Genomic DNA, 6,184 nt, shown 5'->3' on the forward strand with positions numbered 1-6,184 from the left:
CCAAACATGTCTGAATACGACCGACACTGGAAAAAAAAGAGCAGCAGCAAAAGACGTTCACGATTCCATTTTCAGAGCAAGGTCAAAGCCAACAATAACGGCGAGTAAACGGATCTTGCGACGAGTCTGTTTGCATGGGGGGAAACGACGCCGCAATATCCACCAACTGACAGACTGACTGATGGTCACAGGTTTGCGCTGTGTGTGGCCAAAAGCGATGCATGATTTATGGTCAATTTCAGCGGAACACCTTTAAAAAGTGGCGATTGAAATGATCCCATGCGAATATTATGTACCTGCAATGATCCTCGCTGTTGATGAGTTTCAGACAGGGAGAAACTATTACTGTTGTGCCATTTGGAAGCTTCTATGTGATTTTGCCTAAACCAGTGCACTGAAACCTCCATTTATGTAATGGGTCAAGGATACGTAAATAGAGCGTTACGTAAATTGAATTCTTGCCTATTTAAGCTTAGCTTAGCTTAGACTGACTACGCATATCAATGGTTGCTATTACGTGATTGGCCGAAGTCAGCGAAAATGCACACAGAATCAACTTCAACAAGGTCGGCTGGAATTGGCCATAATCTTCTTCAGTGTGCATAATTCAGTGCATCTAATTAAACATGGTAAATAATGGCATCGGCCACGTCCTTACAGTCAGATGGGATTGGGGGAAGAAATGTTAGTAAGTAAACTTTGCTGTTTGGAGACCGTGTTTACCTCTGCATCTCATCAAAGGTTACTAGAAGGTATTCACTTTGATAAGTGATTAGACAATGGTAAACAATTATTTGTGATATATAAACATGCAAGGAAGGTCCTCCTTAGCCGAGTGATTAGAGTCGGCGGTTACAAAGCAAAGCCATGCGAAGGTGTCTGGGTTCGATTCCCGGTTGGTCCAGGATCTTTTCGTAATGGGAATTTTCTTGACTAAGCATAGAGTATCAGGGTCTCTAGATTTGTGCTCTTGAAAATTTGAGGTTTGGCTTTGAACCATCTTCACCTTAAAATGGGACTTGTTTGACAAAGTTTGTGTAAATATATGATAGCTACACCAAACACAGTTTTATGATACTTGAGATCGCTGTACATAACTCGTTTAATATTTGACATATTAAATTGAGTTTTTATGGAAGAATTTTTAGAATCACCTCTAGAAAACACCTTTAAATTTTGTTGAGGAATCTCTGGAGAAATTCGAGGTACAGCCAGGAACGATTTATAGAATAATTTCAGGAATAATTGGAGAAACACGTTGGAGAAATATCTGGAGGATTATGAATGATATCTCGAGTGGAATTCCTGTGGGAAATAGGAGGAGTTTTATCCGATTACTCTAATGATAATATTCTGCTGACAATAGATTTTGTAGAACCTTTTTAAGTTTCCCAACAGATTTGATAAACCCTTCGAATAATTTATGGCAAGAAGTTTTTCAAAAAGCTGATTGTTTGGAATACTCCATAAGTTTTCCAATCTATCATCATGTAACAATTATATAGATATGAGTGCTGGAGACAATCTTTTAAGAATACAAACAAATTCCCGTAATATTGTTTTAGCATCGTCCAAAGGGGAGGAGGCATTCCCATTGCCCCCTCTGGCTACGCCCATGCGTGCATGACATTAAACATCATCATCAATTTTAATGAAAATGTGGTAAAACATGGCGAAAACAATTTTTTGATAATTTTAAAACAGGCTGACAAAATCGGGTCAAAAAGCTGACAAAATCGGGGGCTGACAAAATCGGGTCAGTACTGTATAATTGTTTACTATGTGTTAAAAAATTCAAAATTTGACATTTTTTGTTATAATAGGCTATATTTAATGCCTTAAGGAATCGTACACACACAGTACCAAAAAATAATGTGATTTACGTCTTTTGGGATGCACATAAAAGAAGCGAGCCGAATGACGTAAATTTGTGTCAAATTTCAAATACGTTAGTGTCTGATTCGGGAAATGTCGACCTCAGTTCCATCGTTTTCGTGTCCTTTAACATGTAAAATTACATTTTTTGTTCAATACATCTTCAAGGACACGTTTTTGTGTCGTTCCATCACTTACATCATGTGTCATTCAGTCATAACCAGAATTACGTCCAAAGTAATTTTCATTATTTTTAAGAGTGCAGTTTTAATTTGAAGTTATTTCCAACATTCAGTTCAAATTTCGGATCCATCATTTCGCTAAAAGCAGAGCCACCCTCGTCAAAATGCTAACCAATCAGTGCTGCCTCAGATTGCTTTTAAGCTTCTGAACAACTTTGCTGAAGACACGAACATTCTAAGTGGTCAGGTTCCTGAGCTAGAGCCGTTTAAAATATGACCAATTTACATGCACACTAGCGCCACGTAGCGGCAAAATTGCTAACCAATCAGTGCTGCCTCAGATTGCTTTTAAGCTTCTGAACAACATTGCTGAAGACACGAACATTCTAAGTGGTCAGGTTCCTGAGCTAGAGCCGTTTAAAATATGACCAATTTACATGCACACTAGCGCCACGTAGCGGCAAAAGTGCTAACCAATCAGTGCTGCCTCAGATTGCTTTTAAGCTTCTGAACAACATTGCTGAAGACACGAACATTCTAAGTGGTCAGGTTCCTGAGCTAGAGCCGTCTAAAATATGACCAATTTACATGCACACTAGCGCCACGTAGCGGCAAAATGGCGCATTAAAAATTTCAGCTGATGAACGCCGTAAGGCTTCTGAACAACTTTGCTAAAGACCGCAGCTTTCTAGAAAGTAAGGTTTCCAAGATATTGCGTCATTAGTGTAATAGCTTACGGGTGATGCTAAACTTTTTGGGGGGTGCTGCAATATTCAATTGAGGTGTTGCAATACTAGATGATGCGATTCCATACTTATGGCTAGTAGTGTATATGCTAATTTGCCTAGGGTCCACTCCACCACGGAAACAGACCTTCAGACTTACAACCCCAACCAGTGAAGAAGGCATCATCTATATCCAAATAGCAGCACGGAAATATATTCTGACAATTTTAAAGTTCAAAGACCGATTCAGTTTACACCAGAATTCCTTTGAATATATACCATTAGAATTACAAGTGTAACCATATGTTTATTAACAAGTATGATACCCATACGGGCTAATTTAGACAAACAAAGTTTGCCTACAACAACTATTGAAGATAATTTAAAGCTACATGAAGTGCAGGTCATTAGATCTACAAAATGAATTCTACCATGTTTTAAGTTCAAAGAATATTCAAGGTTATTCAATAACTTTTTCGAGTACGGATCTTCAAATATACATGTGCAGCTAACGATTTCTCGATGGCATTAGCATGCCTCATTTCCGTCCGTTGCCAAAGTCAGAAATTTGGGACTAACCTCTAACTCCTAGACAAGATTGACGCAACCTCTAATAGTCGAGAGCTGTCCGGGCCACGTCCTTGCAAAAGCTGGGGTTGGTATATTTTGGTTGGCACTCAAGATTTTCACTTGGTCCTCTCTGACTGAACGCATAATTGAATATTTATGGTCATCAATGCACTGACCCTGCAATTCTTAATTTTCAAGCTACCTTAGGGCCACTCATTGCGGTATTGACTATATGGATTATTGAAGAATTTACCATACTGGTGTAGAAGGATCATGATGATCTGTTTATCTTAGAGATATGCACTCAGTTTGACCATGCAAGCATTCAATGATTGTTATTTTCCTAGAAATTGTTCAGTCAGAGTGAACCAACTCACTGAACGGTGGTCTTTGGTTCAGTCAGAGTGGACCAAGTACACATAGTCCATCAGAAAATCGTTCTATCAGAGGTTTGGATTATGATTTTTCATGATTATCACTTCACATTATATTGTTTGAAAGTAGTACTAAGAGGTGTAGAAATATTGAAGCAAAATTAAAACGATTTCAAAATTTACAGAGCGTTAGACTATAAACCCATTTTTCTCAAAATATGAAAAATGTCACCTGGTCCACTCTGACTTAACGCCGACCATGTTTCCACAGAACATTTGCACGTGGCATAATCACCATCCATCTTATTTTCACCAGCCGAGTTGGAGAAAAAACGCGAAGCAACCTCGCACACGTGACACAAAATTCAGGCCGCAGCCGCCCGCGCGCATGACTTGCTGCGATCTCGAGCAACATCTATACTAGGGCAGTTCAAAATTTAAAAATGTTTGAAATTGCAATCTTCCATATCTTTCTTACCATTCTTACCAGCCAGCCATACTTTCAGCCTTCTAGGTGGTGATTTAATGGTGGCCCAAAGACGATGTAGGTTTATATGGAAATTATTAAGGAGAAATTTTGAGAAATGTTCCAAACACGTTAGTACTGGAATGTAAGAACAAACCTAACATCTCAAAGTGAAAACTCATTCTTCAAATTATAATGAAGAAATTTGCTTAAGAGCTTCCTATGAGATTATAGCCCTGCAAACATCTACAAAAATCCCAAACAAAATTAGCTCAAAGTGGATTTGTTTCTTCAGCAGCATCTTTCATTAAGGTTTGAAGAATGAGTTTTCAATATGGGATGATCAGTTTGTACTTAAATTACAGTTCTAACGTGTTTGGAATATTTTCCAAAATTTCTACGTGGTAATTTCCATATAAACCTCTATGGGCCACCTTTAAATCACTACCAAGAAAGCTGAAAATTTCATAGAACACTATTTTTATGGTAAAGATGGTAAAGAAGACATGGGAGATTGGAATTTCAAACTTCTTTAAATTTTGAACTGTCCTAACGTATGCCTATGAAGGCTCAAATAGCCATAGCGGCAAATAAGATGCTACCCAGCAAGACCAAGCTGAGGCTCGTGGGTTTGATCCGATTTACTTTGTACGAGACGAAACAAAATGTACATATGAAGTATTAGAATAGCATTTTATGCTACGAAATTCATCGATCAAACGATTTCATCCGCCATTTAGTGCAGTTGTGATGCAGTTTGTATGACTAAACGACTTTATTCGTAAACTGTTTTACGACTTCTGGCTGTCAGGGTTGCGAAAAGTTGAACATAACTGTATGAACCTGCATGACTATGGACCTATGCACGGGTTCATTATTTGACGTTTTAGCGGTGCGGTGTTATTTATGGAACCATGGCAACCAGTGAATTCGGCACCGTTCAAACGTCAAATTAGTGAACTCGTGCATTGGTCCATAGTTTTTGTTGATTTACATATCTCATTTACCTGTCCATTTATTCAAGGCTGAGTTACGTTTAAAGCTGTACGAAGTCTATATCCTGTTGTAGCTAAATATTTACAAATTGATGACTTCTTATGTACTATAATTAGTACGGAAGAGGCCAATGAACTCGTGGAAATTTTAAGTCAATAGGTTGCATATTGCTAGAGTTCTCTGCCATTCATCCGTGAAGTGTATCTTGGGAGCTTATTTGTCGTATCGTGGCGTTGACACCAACTTCTTGTGGGTTTTTGTCTTCCGGATGGTCTGAAACACAAGGATTGAATAGAGAGTATAAAACTAGAGAAGAAAATACTTGTGAATCAAACTTATTGCCAACACAGGCGAAGAAAATAATATTGATTTAACTGTAAACAAATCTTAAAATCCTTATCTTAACTTACCTTGTCTTATCGAAAAAGCTTATATTATTTAAAAAGCCTTTTATCCTAATTGTAAATGAACTCATCTTATCGACTCAGACCGCAGACAAAATTTTACACTTACATCTACTCGGTTTTCACTTTTGTAACGTTTAATTCTCGCATAACTTATAACCTCGTCTTAAAAGCCATTGGTTGGTCAGCAGTGGTCCTGCTCGGCGGGGAACGATATTTACACACTAAAGGCCGGTTTGCTACTGACAAGAAAAGGAATCGCCTATCTCGATGCGTGGAAAATTTCTCCCAAGAAATGGTCAAGAAAATCACTTTTTTCTGATCGCAGTACCGTTTTGACTCATATTCCGAACACTTAAGGCCAACAGTGATTTCAAACGCATCTAATAGACATTAATTTGCTGATATTTGTGAAAATTACAATTTCTACGCAAAGTCTAACTGTTAGCTGTTGGGTGTGCCGATAATTTTTTTTATTTTACCTTGTTTAGTATTGTTTTTACGTTAATGTATGAAACAACATTTTGATTCAAATGCCGAACACTGTGTTCATTCTGTCTCATATTCCGAACACCTTGACTCAAATTCCGAA

This window comes from Aedes aegypti, chromosome 3, assembly GCF_002204515.2.
Source record: "Aedes aegypti strain LVP_AGWG chromosome 3, AaegL5.0 Primary Assembly, whole genome shotgun sequence".
NCBI classification, from domain to species: Eukaryota; Metazoa; Arthropoda; class Insecta; order Diptera; family Culicidae; genus Aedes; species Aedes aegypti.